This window comes from Simochromis diagramma, unplaced genomic scaffold (assembly GCF_900408965.1).
Source record: "Simochromis diagramma unplaced genomic scaffold, fSimDia1.1 OVJJ01000776.1, whole genome shotgun sequence".
In the NCBI taxonomy this organism is placed as follows: Eukaryota; Metazoa; Chordata; class Actinopteri; order Cichliformes; family Cichlidae; genus Simochromis; species Simochromis diagramma.
The window spans coordinates 440-12213 of record NW_024387296.1 but is presented as its reverse complement, the minus strand read 5'-3'; the positions used below and the strand labels follow the sequence as shown (position 1 = coordinate 12213).

At 40.6% G+C, this 11774-nt stretch overlaps 1 pseudogene; it reads right to left on the bottom strand.

Moving 5' to 3' along the window:
- Nucleotides 1-3940: 3940 nt before the first annotated feature.
- On the bottom strand, nucleotides 3941-11208 carry LOC120716466 (annotated as a pseudogene).
- Nucleotides 11209-11774: the final 566 nt, after the last annotated feature.

Sequence of the window (11774 nt, the reverse complement as noted above, 5' to 3'; positions counted from 1 at the left end):
TTTATGTCTTCTGCAGGTACGTGAGCTTGTTAACAGTCATTTTGTCTGTAAAGCACAAGCAAGTGAAGATGTAATGCGCTACTGTTAATTTGTCCACTAGAGGGAAATGTTTAGCCAGTGATACTTCTGTTATCCTGTTATTTTGTTTTATATGATTGTGAAATGTATTTTATTAGTCATAAGATTTCTTTTTGTATACAAGTTCAGTGGGACAGACTGTAAAATGGGAGAAATTATTATTTTCCACCTTTTCTTTATTAAAAAGTTAATTGTAAGTCTGTCAAGACAGCGCACGTTTGCAATGTGAGGGAGCTACAATCGCTGGTACCATCAGAAGACACCTGTTGAGTGTGTTTTATGTCTTCTGCAGGAATAAACCGTGAAAAGCCAACCTTTCTGAGCGTCTGTGATTTATGAAGAGCTGGAAGCGTTACAGTAATTTAACGTCTCAAATCAAAAACAAAAACAGTTCTTATTTAATTCAGTGACAGCAACAGGGACAAAGCTGTTTTTATAACTCTTTGTCCTGTATCTTGGAAACAGAAACCTCCGTCATGAGGAAAGAAGCTGAAATTCACCCTGTAGAGCTGATATGTTTTTCATGACTTCTCCATCATCAGTTATCACAGGCCTTCCAAAAGTGTGGGGCCCGCCCCCTAAGGGGGCACAGAGCCATTGCAGGGGGGCTGCGTTTTTTTATGTTTTTAAACCAATTTCCACAGAGAGGCATTTTTTGAAAAATGTATTGATAGCAATGTTGAATATTATTACACAGGAAAAAAACAACTACACATAAAATAATTACACTGTGACTCCTCTGCCTTTCTAAATAGAGGGACAGTAACTGCGTGGCTATATATGGGTGTGTGTGGTTAAAAGACAAACGCACAAAACATTTATCTTGGAAAACAAATAGGGGCCTAGCAAAAAAAAGTTTGGGAACCACTGCCGTAGAGGATTTGTAAGGGTTGATAAAACCATTCTTTGTACCTGTTTAGAGTACAGGTAGGCTAAACAAGACTGTGGCTCACCTATCAGACGACTAGACCATTATGGCGTTATTTTTGTGCCACTATTCTGAGCGCATGTAAAAAATAAAAATTGAGAGCACGTAAAAAGATTTTGCAGGTGCAAGTGTTGCATTTTGAGGAGAAATTTATTTTGAGCGAAGAAAAGCTAAATTTCAGTGAACAAAATTCATTGCTGCGTGCAAAAAATGTATTTCACTGTTTGCTATTATCCACACACACACAACAGCAGCCCCTCTCGCTCAAGTTTTTGCATTTGCGCTCACTCGCAATGTGTTGCTCGCGCTCTCAACATTTCTGCCCGTGTGCGTTCAACTCTTTCTCTTCACCGTTATATTTGTGCCACAAAACCAGCCAATCACAGACTTGGATGCAAAAAAATCTGATTGGCTGTTTTGGTCTCCAATCAGCTCGAAATGACGAAATACGATATCCCAGAATCCATTTCGTCCAAAACTCAAACGAGGCAGTAGTGGAGGAGCACAGAGTGGCGGAGTTTGAAATATTACTCTTTCTGGGTCACATGCAGGAATGGTGCTGTGTAAACTCCAAATATCTGCTCGATTTACACCATCAGAGGTCCAAAAAATCAATATTGCATCGGTGTGCAACTTTGCCAAAACAATGTCGGACTCTGTAGTTTTCTCTGGTCCCCTCCCCAATCAGACCAGGAGTGACATGTTTAGCCGCATGTTCTCCTTAAATTGCTGGCTGTCTGAGTGGTGTCCCAGAAACGATGTGGGCTTCATAGATAATTGGCAAACCTTCTGGAGGAAACCTGGTCTTGTTAGGAGAGACGGTATCCATCCCACTTTGGATGGAGCAGCTCTCATTTCTAGAAATATGGACAAATTTATTAAACCCCCCAAAATATGACTATCCAGAGTTGGGACCAGGAAGCAGAGTTGCAGTCTTACACGCCTCTCTGCAGCTTCTCGCCTCTGGCTGCACCAGAGTACCAGCCGCTCAGCTTCCTGCCGGTGATGAGTCTGCATACCGGCAGGAAGGTGAGCGGCTGGTACTCTGGTGCAGTCAGCACAATCTGGAGCTGAACAGTCTTAAAACTGTAGAGATGATAGTGGACTTCAGGAGACATCCTTCAACTCTGCCCCCCCTGCTGTTGAAGGGATGAGTGGAGTCACCTGTAATGGAGAGGACCTTCCGGATGAGGCAGGTGCAGTAGATCTCCTGTGCAGGGAGGCAAGAGAGGTACCCACAATCCTCTCTGCTGCTCTCACTACCCATTTTCATTTTTTCCTGCAGGACCCAGTGCAGGAGTCATACCACACAGTGATGCAGCTGGTGAGGATACTCTCAATGGTGCTTCTGTAGAAGGTGTTCATAATGGGGGTTATATCTCTTGTCAGGGGTCAGCAGAGTGAAGACAATTATTATTTGATTGATGCAGTAAAGACTGAGAACAAAGCTGAAACGACCCGTACAACACCTGAACAGAATTCAGACTCTGTTGTTGAAAATGTAGTTTTGTGAGTGAAATTATGTGAAATTAATTATCCAAACATGGAACGATGATTTTCTACCATGATGCTTATTTTTCCATTCCTCTATGACAGGCTCCAGTTCGAGGGCTGCTGGGAGCACTGGTTTGATACCAAGCTGTTCTACAGCAGGACCACCTCCAGTCTTAGACTTCCTCTGAGACTATTGGACATCCTTATCATCACTCCCATTACAGCGGCTGACTCTCAGAGGTGTTTCTCCACCTTAACAAGAAGCAGACATTCCTGTGAGATGAAGGACCGGAATGTCTGAAAGCCCTCGCCATCCTTTCATGGAGAGGAACCACCTCCTTCCTACCTCCTTAAAGCCTTTATTTTCTCCTTTACTCAATTATCGTCTCCTCTGTCCTCCCTTTCTTTCTTTTTTTTTGTTTTTACTTCCTGTTCTCCCCTTTCCTTTTATCATTTATTTTCCTTACTCTCACCTCCTTCAATCCTGCTTCCTTCCATCAGTCCCCTGTCCTTCTCTCCTTCCTCATAGTTTTCTTCGATGAGGTTAGCCTATTTTTCATGTTTATTTGAACATAAAATATTAGATTTACATGTGTTTAGTAAATAATTGTTTTTCACTGACACTTTTTCATCTCCCGTTTTTACTACATTTTAAATAAGATCAGAAGAAGCAGCAGGAAGCAACAAAAATGGATCTTTTTCATTGCTTGCTGAACTGGACCTAACCTATATACCTTATATAACCTTATAGTAACCTATAAAACGCAACTTTTTTTGGACATTGGACTTCTTTTGCCTGCATTCAAAATATAACCACAGTTCAGCAGTGGCTGAACTTGTTGGATGTTTTGTTTGTCAAAAAAAGAAATTCCTACTAAAAGTATAAAGAAGAAAAAAGTTAAAAGACTTTAAGTCATTCATTAAAATGTAAATTTGGTATTTCTTTGTTTTGACTTTCAAACTAAATTTGACTCTGTGAACATTTTGATTTGAGATGAGATGAAAGGTGAAACAGCCTGAAGGAGGCTACAGAGAGCAGAGCTCACTGGCTGTGAGCTGTTTGTGACACCTCAGCAACTTTTCCAGTTTCCCTGCTCGTTTCAAACGTCTCACTGCCATCAAATTTCAAATGTGTGTTTAAAAACAGGAACGTTTCCAGTTTCAGAGTTTGATCTGTCTTCTCTGTAGGATTTTACCTTGAATGTGAACGTAAGTGACTGCAAATCACTGCTTTGTCCGCTTTTTGTGGACATTTTACTAACATCACAGGAAGCCATGAAAGATCAGGGAACTGGCTCTCTGCTGGAGGACATCAGCTGACTGGGAGCAATGAGAAACACACTGAGGCCCCCTACAGGACATATAGGGAACAGCAGGGATGTTTGAAAAAAATGACCTGAGATCAGCTGCAAGTGCTAAACAAAATAAACATCCATGATATTTAAAGTTCAGCTTCTTATGATGGTTTTTATTATTTTGATTTCATGCCAACTAGATGGACACCAGTGATAGACAACATATGCAGTGCTCTGTGCTACACACATATTTACATGTTTCTACGAGTTTTATATCCAAACTGTTACCAACAGCCTGCACCATGTTGTTCAACATGGGAAAAACATAAGACTAGGATTGAAGCATTTGCTGCTTATTAGATAAGACACAAGCACTTTGATCCCTCAATACAACCATATTCTGGTTATAACTGCATTAAAAAAAACAACAACAATTGAGCCACTATTTTCAGCTTAAATGGCTGAAACATTTTCAAATGAGTGAAACAGTAAGAGCGCGTGGAGAGTTTGGAAAATCACATTAAGAAAGAGAAATCAAACATTTGGATTAATTTTAAAGAGCTTAGACTTGTTGAAAATGCAGAGGAGCTGGTTGTGAACAGAGCTACAGAGAAACACATCTGACTGGTCAAAACTGATGAGAATCATTGTTTTCACTTAATTCTCCCTTTGTTGGTGCATCAGGCTGGTCCCAGCCTCTCAGCACTCAGCTTCATCCAATCCAGGGGAGCAAAGCGAAGCCTCCTACTACACATGTACTACATGGTTTTTGCTAGTCTCTTACCTCTCACCTAATAGCCGGTTGTCTTAATGACTGTTAAATGAAACCCTGATTAAGATGCCAGATATTGTTTTGTCTCAAGTGGTCCTAAGTGCCCATTTTATCATCGGACTTAGTGTTTCTTCACTTTGAAGCTTCTACACTGTCTACACATCTAAAATCTTAAGCTATCATTCACTATTATAATAATAGTAATAATAACAATAATAATAACAATAATTATATTCACTGTGAAGCTTTAAATGGGAAAAATAGAAAAAAACAACATGTGGATCCTGGGATAATCGTAGCTTCCATCTTTAAAGGACTGAAGAGGAAGTTTACAAGGAATCATTTAAAACATCATCTGACTGAATCCATGAATCTGAAAACATGTTTCTGGGTGAAAGAGACGTACACACTCAACTATCTGTTCAACAGTCAGAGCGTTTCTCTAACAAGAGGAAACTCTTTACACTCAACTCACCACAGACGCACTGAACCATATTGAACTTCTGATCCCTTTAAAGAAGCCTGGAGTGTAAATCCAGGATAAAGAGGTTCAGTGAATTTGGTTTTGAAGGTGTGGAGCTCAGTCAGAATGTCAGCGGAGACTCTGTAGAAAGACAGAGTGCCAGCAGGACAGTCCACATACACTGCTACTCTGTTAGAGACGGAGGAGGAGGAGATGATGGATGTTTCCATACGATTGTGTTTGGCAATTTGAGGACCATCTTCAGAGCAGCACAGACTCCAGGACTGATCATTAAATCCAAACATACATTCAGTACCGTTTCCTTTCCTTCCGATTCCTCTGTAACTCACTGAAATATCAACCCTTCCTCTCCACTCGACCTCCCAGTAACAGCGGCCAGTCAGACCATTTGTACACAGCAGCTGAGGATGAACATCAAATCTATCTGGATGATCAGGATATGACTGAACCTCCTCCACACGTGTCACCTTCCTGTTGTTGTCAGACAGTTGTAGGTTTGTGTGTACTGTGTTTGTGTCGATTGTGAGTTGACAGGAATCTGATGGAGAGAACAAAACAATCCAGCTGCAGTTATTGATCCATCATCTGTTCATTGATTGACACTTTGATGATGACTCCTGACACCAGAGATGTGAATGAGTGATGTGACAGTTTGAAGATGGCTGAATGTGTGCTGCTTTGTTTTCATGAATCACATTAAAAACACACTTACACTTCCTCAGACCTGGTCTCAACCATCGGACTCCAGCAGGCCCCTCCCTGAAAGGAGGAGGGGGGTCAGACCAGCACAGTCAGCATGCACACATGGACATTACATGGCTCTCATACACATACTGTTAGACACTGATGAGGAAACAGTCCAACATTTTCACAAATACACTTCAATCCATACGTGGATCAAATTGCTGATGATTTGGACTGATCCAGGATCTGTCAGCACACCACTGTATTGAATGAATTATGAGTGATTCAAATTGACCTTCATTATCTTTTTATTCCTCTTCTGTTTAGCTGGAAAAGACACCTCCCTGCCTTTGCTGCCAGCTGTTTTTCTCCAATTGGTGTCAGTTTAGTTACTGCGCATGACCTCTGACCTCTGAGTGAGTGCAGTGTTGTTTTCATATGTTTTAATGCCGCCTGAAACCTGCTCATGTTCTGATTTAACAGCAGATTTCTCCACATGCGCACAGAGAAATTTCTGCCTCTGTCACATATAGAGTGGACCATATGTTTGTTTTTGAATATATTTCATGTAGAAACTATTAAAGGGTCAATGTATTTCCTCAGCAAACACTCTGATCATCATGTTAGTGCAATGAATCATTCTGCTGTCAGCTGACTTCACTGAGTCACCTTTCAGTCTCGTTCTGTCCTCTGAAGTCTGAACATGTATTTGTCATTAAGATTACGTCCATTCTGAGTTACTGTCACATTACTGACAACTCAAAGAGAAACAGGAAATCATTCATTTTACAATATTTATTCTATTCCATCAAAAGAGGACAATAAATACTAAACTGTGAGTGCTGTTGTCTTTCATACAATGTTCAAAAATAACTAGACAGCGAAACTTTCTGAAGAAATTTTAAGTGTGCCATCAGGATGTGGTTGTAGCATGAACTGCAGATGAACAGCTGTGAGGGCCGGTTGCTATAGCAACTCCTGTGAGTGGCAGGCACTCCTCTGCACTTACAGTAGCTCCTTGACCCAATACATGATCCTGCTGCTGTTTCCTGACTCCATTCATGTTCTTATCTGTACTCCACACAATTTGTAGCTCATAAGTTCATAAAGTGCTGCAGTATTCCTGCTAGTATGTCCCTTTAATTTTCTCACCACTGCTAAGCTTTTTTATATTGTGCTTCTTTTAAGCTGCCCGAATGTTGTTTCTGTCCTTTACTGCTGTGTTGGATTCTTGATCCCACCTTTGTCCTCTGTACTCTTCCTCTAATCCACATCAAATTCTTTCGTACACTAAACCCCAACAGCTGGAATTATGACTATCAGAACAGGAAAAGTCACCAAAACAAAGTTCAGTTAATAAAGACGTTTCAGACTGTAATGTACAGGAGACATTAGGATTAAACAGGAGCTCTAAGTCCATGCAATGATAAAGACCCTGTATGCATAATTCTGACTTTGATGAACATAATAAAAACCAAAAAACAAGACAAAAAAAACATTATTTCTGAGTGATTATTTTGGTTTGTAATTGTGGTACATGACAGGAAGGAGACCATTTATATAGCTGTAGAGCACCAGTGTATGTCCGCGATAGGGTCAAATACAGCAAGTCTTTTTGGATGTTTTTATGTTACACGTTAAATGTTACTAACATGTGTTTGTTTTATCCAGAAGCTGTTACTATGTAGCTTGCCATCACCAGTGTGTGTGAATGTGTGTGTGAACGGGTGGATGACTGGATGTGTAAAGCGCTCTTGGGTCCTTAGGGACTAGTAAAGCGCTATAAAAATACAGGTCATTTACCATTCCCATCCAGAATAGCCAACACAGACCAGAAGAAGCCTGATCATGAAGGATCCCAAAGGGCAAACCACCATTAAACAAATGCCAATCAACTACCTCTCCATGGCATGAAAGCCCCTTTCAGGTATCATTACCACCAAGCTGAGTAGGCACTTGAGTCAACACACACACACACAATAAGACCAGAAAGTCATAGTATCAGATTGTGCCTCATAGAGCCGTATGCCAGGCAGACCTGGCCTTACTGCCTGAACTGAATACAAGAAACTCTATACTCAATGGACATCATTTACTACTTCTACTATAATAATTTTAATTAATATTAATAGATTTACCTTTTAGTTATTATTTGCAGTTTTACAAAACACCTTAACCCACAAAATGCAAACAACTACAAAAAAAATGAAATAAAATTTTTTTTATAGCAGAGGCTAGTCACCTTTTGGTGGAAGCACATTTCTACTCATTGTATCCATTATCTTTTTTTTTTTTTTTTTTTTAAAGACCGGTGAGATTGAAGACAGATCTATCAGTAAAGACATTTTCAGCTCTCTCATCACCATAGTGGAGGGTGAAACATTCACACCACTGCAGCCACAGCCCAAATTAGTCTGTCTTGTTAAAGTTTTTAAGGTTATTTAAGATGAGTTTCTCATGATTCATCTCAATCTAATATATTTTTGATATAGCGTCACAACAACAGTCACCTAAAAAACATTTGTTTCCAAACCACCTGATATGTTTTGATAATTTGCTTATGTAGTGTTCTTAATGTCATACTTTTACCACTAGTCAGAGCGGTGTTGCCCAACACTTTGCTAATATATGTATCTGATGTTATGGTTATATTTGATCAACATTTTCAGTGTTGTTGGATACTATAATCAATGATGTGCCTAAAAAATGAAATACAATAATTTAAAAAAACTTTTAAAAAGCTAAAATATGTTAAAAATGCCAATAAATGAATAATTTTTTGTGACGGCAAGAAATGATCTTATTGCTCATTTTCTAAAAGAATAAAAGCATCACTTGATCTGACCTGATAATTGTAGAGTTTGAACTCTTCAGCATATTTAGTCCTGTGTCATTCAAGTTGTTGTTACTCAGGTCCAGCTCTCTCAGGTTACAGGATGGGGAGGTGAGAGCTGAGGACAGAGCTTTACAGCCTCTCTCTGAGAGGTTACAGTCACGCAGTCTGAAAACACAATGAGAGCAAACAAGAGAAAATTACTTTTTGTCACTTCTCAACACACAGGTAACAAGCTTTCACTACACTGACATATAGCTTACAGAGCTTTGTTGGAGGCTTTGACCACTGGCAGCAGACGCAGAAGAGCCTCCTCTGAAGCAGAGTATTTCTTCAAGTCAAACACATCCAGATCTTTTTCTGATGACAGTAAGATGAAGGCCAGAGCTGACCACTGAGCAGAAGACAGTTTATCTGTGGAGAGACTGCCTGATGTCAGCTGCTGGATCTCCTCCACTAGCGAACGATCATTCAGTTCATTCAGACAGTGGAGCAGATTGATGCTTTTCTCTGCAGACAGATTCTCACTGAGCTTCTTCTTGATGTAGTGGACTGTTTCCTTATTGGTCTGTGAGTTACTTCCTGTCTTTGTCAGCAGACCTTGTAGAAAATTGTGATTGCTGTTTAGTGAAAGACCCAGGAGGAAGCGGAGGAACAAGTCCAGGTGTCCATTTGGACTCTGTAAGGCCTTGTTCACAGCACTCTGGTGGAGAGATGGTAGGCCTGCTTTACTTAAAGTTGGCCACCAGGAAGTTTTTTGTGGCGTTTCCAGTGGATTGAGTCCAGTGTTGATGAAGGTCAGATGGACATGAAGAGCAGCCAGAAACTCCTGAACACTCAGATGGATGAAGCAGTACACCTTGTCCTGGTACAGTCCTCTCTCCTCTTTAAAGATCTGTGTGAACATTCCTGAGTACACTGAGGCTGCTCTGATATCGATGCCACACTCTGTCAGGTCTGATTCATAGAAGATCAGGTTTCCTTTCTGCAGCTGATCAAAAGCCAGTTTCCCCAGAGACTCAATCATCTTCCTGTTCTCTGGACTCCAGTGTGTTTCTGTCTCAGCTCCTTCATCATACTTGACCTTCTTCACTTTGGCCTGAACCACTAGGAAGTGGATGTACATCTCAGTCAGGGTCTTGGGCAGCTCTTCTCCATCTCTGGTTTTTAGCACATCCTCCAGAACTGTAGCAGTGATCCAGCAAAAGACTGGGATGTGACACATGATGTGGAGGCTTCGTGATTTATTGATGTGGGAGATGATGCTGTTGGCCTGCTCCTCATCTCCAAATCTCTTCCTGAAATACTCCTCTTTCTGTGGGTCGGTGAACCCTCTGATCTCTGTCACCATGCCAACACAGTAAGGAGGGATCTGATTGGCTGCTGCAGGTCGTGTGGTTATCCAGAGGCGAGCAGAGGGAAGCAGTTTCCCCCTGATGAGGTTTATCAGCAGCACATCCACTGAGCTGGACTTTCTAGGGTCAGTTAGGATCGTAGTTTTGTGGAAGTCCAGAGGAAGTCGACACTCATCCAGACCATCAAAGATGAACACAACCTGGAAGTCTTCAAAGCTGCAGATTCCTGCTTCTTTGGTTTCAGTAAAGAAGTGATGAACAAGTTCCACCAAGCTGAACGTTTCCTCTTTCAGCACATTCAGCTCTCTGAAAGTAAATGGAAATATGAACTGGATGTCCTGGTTGGCTTTGTCTTCAGCCCAGTCCAGGCTGTATTTCTGTGTTAAGACTGTTTTCCCAATGCCAGCAACTCCCTTTGTCAGCACTGTTCTGATTGGTTCTTCTCTTCCAGGTGAGGCTTTAAAGATGTCTTCTTGCTTGATTATCATTTCTGGTCTGTCTGGTTTCCTAGATGCTGTTTCAATTTGTCTGACCTCATGTTCATCATTGACCTCTGCAGTCACTCCCTCTGTGATGTAGAGCTCTGTGTAGATCTGATTCAGAAGGGTTGGGTTTCCTGCTTTAGCGATCCCCTCAAACACAGTATGGAACTTCTTCTTCAGAGTAGATTTAAGTTTATGTTGACCAATACCAGAAAGCTGTTCTGAATGAGAAAGAAAAGAAAGAACAACATGTATAATATAAATTCATGTTTTATTAAATGCAAATTCAATCTTAATTCCATAAAAAATGAGTCATTGAACACATGTATCAGTCCTTCTGTTATGACATTACTCAATGTTCCATTTATTCAGCAGTTAAAATCCTTCAGAAATCCTCTTACTGCTCTGCAGACGGTCAGCCAGCTCCTCTTGCTTCATTCTCCTCATGAAGTCCACTGTGATCTTCACAAATGCCTCTCTGCTGCTCCTCTGTTCATCATCCTTCCACTTACTCTCTAAACATTCTGGGTAATCTGGACTCAGAACCTTTTGCATCTTTTTCAGCTCGTTCTTCACAAAAGTGATGATTTTGTCTTCCAGCATCTGGAACAGAATACTTTATGAATGACCCAAACATCAGATCCATGTTGGACATACTGACAATCCACTGTTCTATAAAGAGCAACAGAATAGATGTACAAGTAGTTGTTGTACATGTACAGACCACAAATATGGAGTCAAGTTGTGCTTGCTGCTGCTGGGCAGACTGACCACTGGGAACCTCTGAGCTCTCCTGGTCCAATCTGTGGAGGAATCATAAAGGGTTAGATCACAATGATTCTGTTCACAGAAAGACAAAAAGAAATTAAAGTACACATAGATGCTTTGTGCCGTTGGTGTGCAGTGTATCCCATCAGTATACATAAAACAAGTCATCATTTTTCATTTTCATTAAGATATCTGCGCATATTGATTTCAATTTTTTTTTTCATTTTATCATGATTCTAGTATTTTAGCTTTAGGTTTGTTGTGTTTTTTAATGCCTTGTTCTTTTTTCTCTCCAATATTCTGTGTAGTTTCTGGTGTGTGATGAGGTTGCTTTGCTGGTGATGGTTTTCATTAAACTTAACTTCCTATTTTGAGTTCATTTCTTTCATGTTTAATCCATCAGTGCCCCCGTCTCAAATTTTTGTGTTAGTGCTTTTGCTGTGCTCTGCTTTTATGTGGAACTCAGTTGTTTTTCTTACTCGGTCAGTGAAAGGTTCTATAGGAGCCATTTTTGGGTTAATACCTTGTGTGGCCGCTAGAGGTCACCTTTTTCTGTTTTGTCCATGTAAAGGTATTTAAGGTAGACGCATGTAATCGGCGT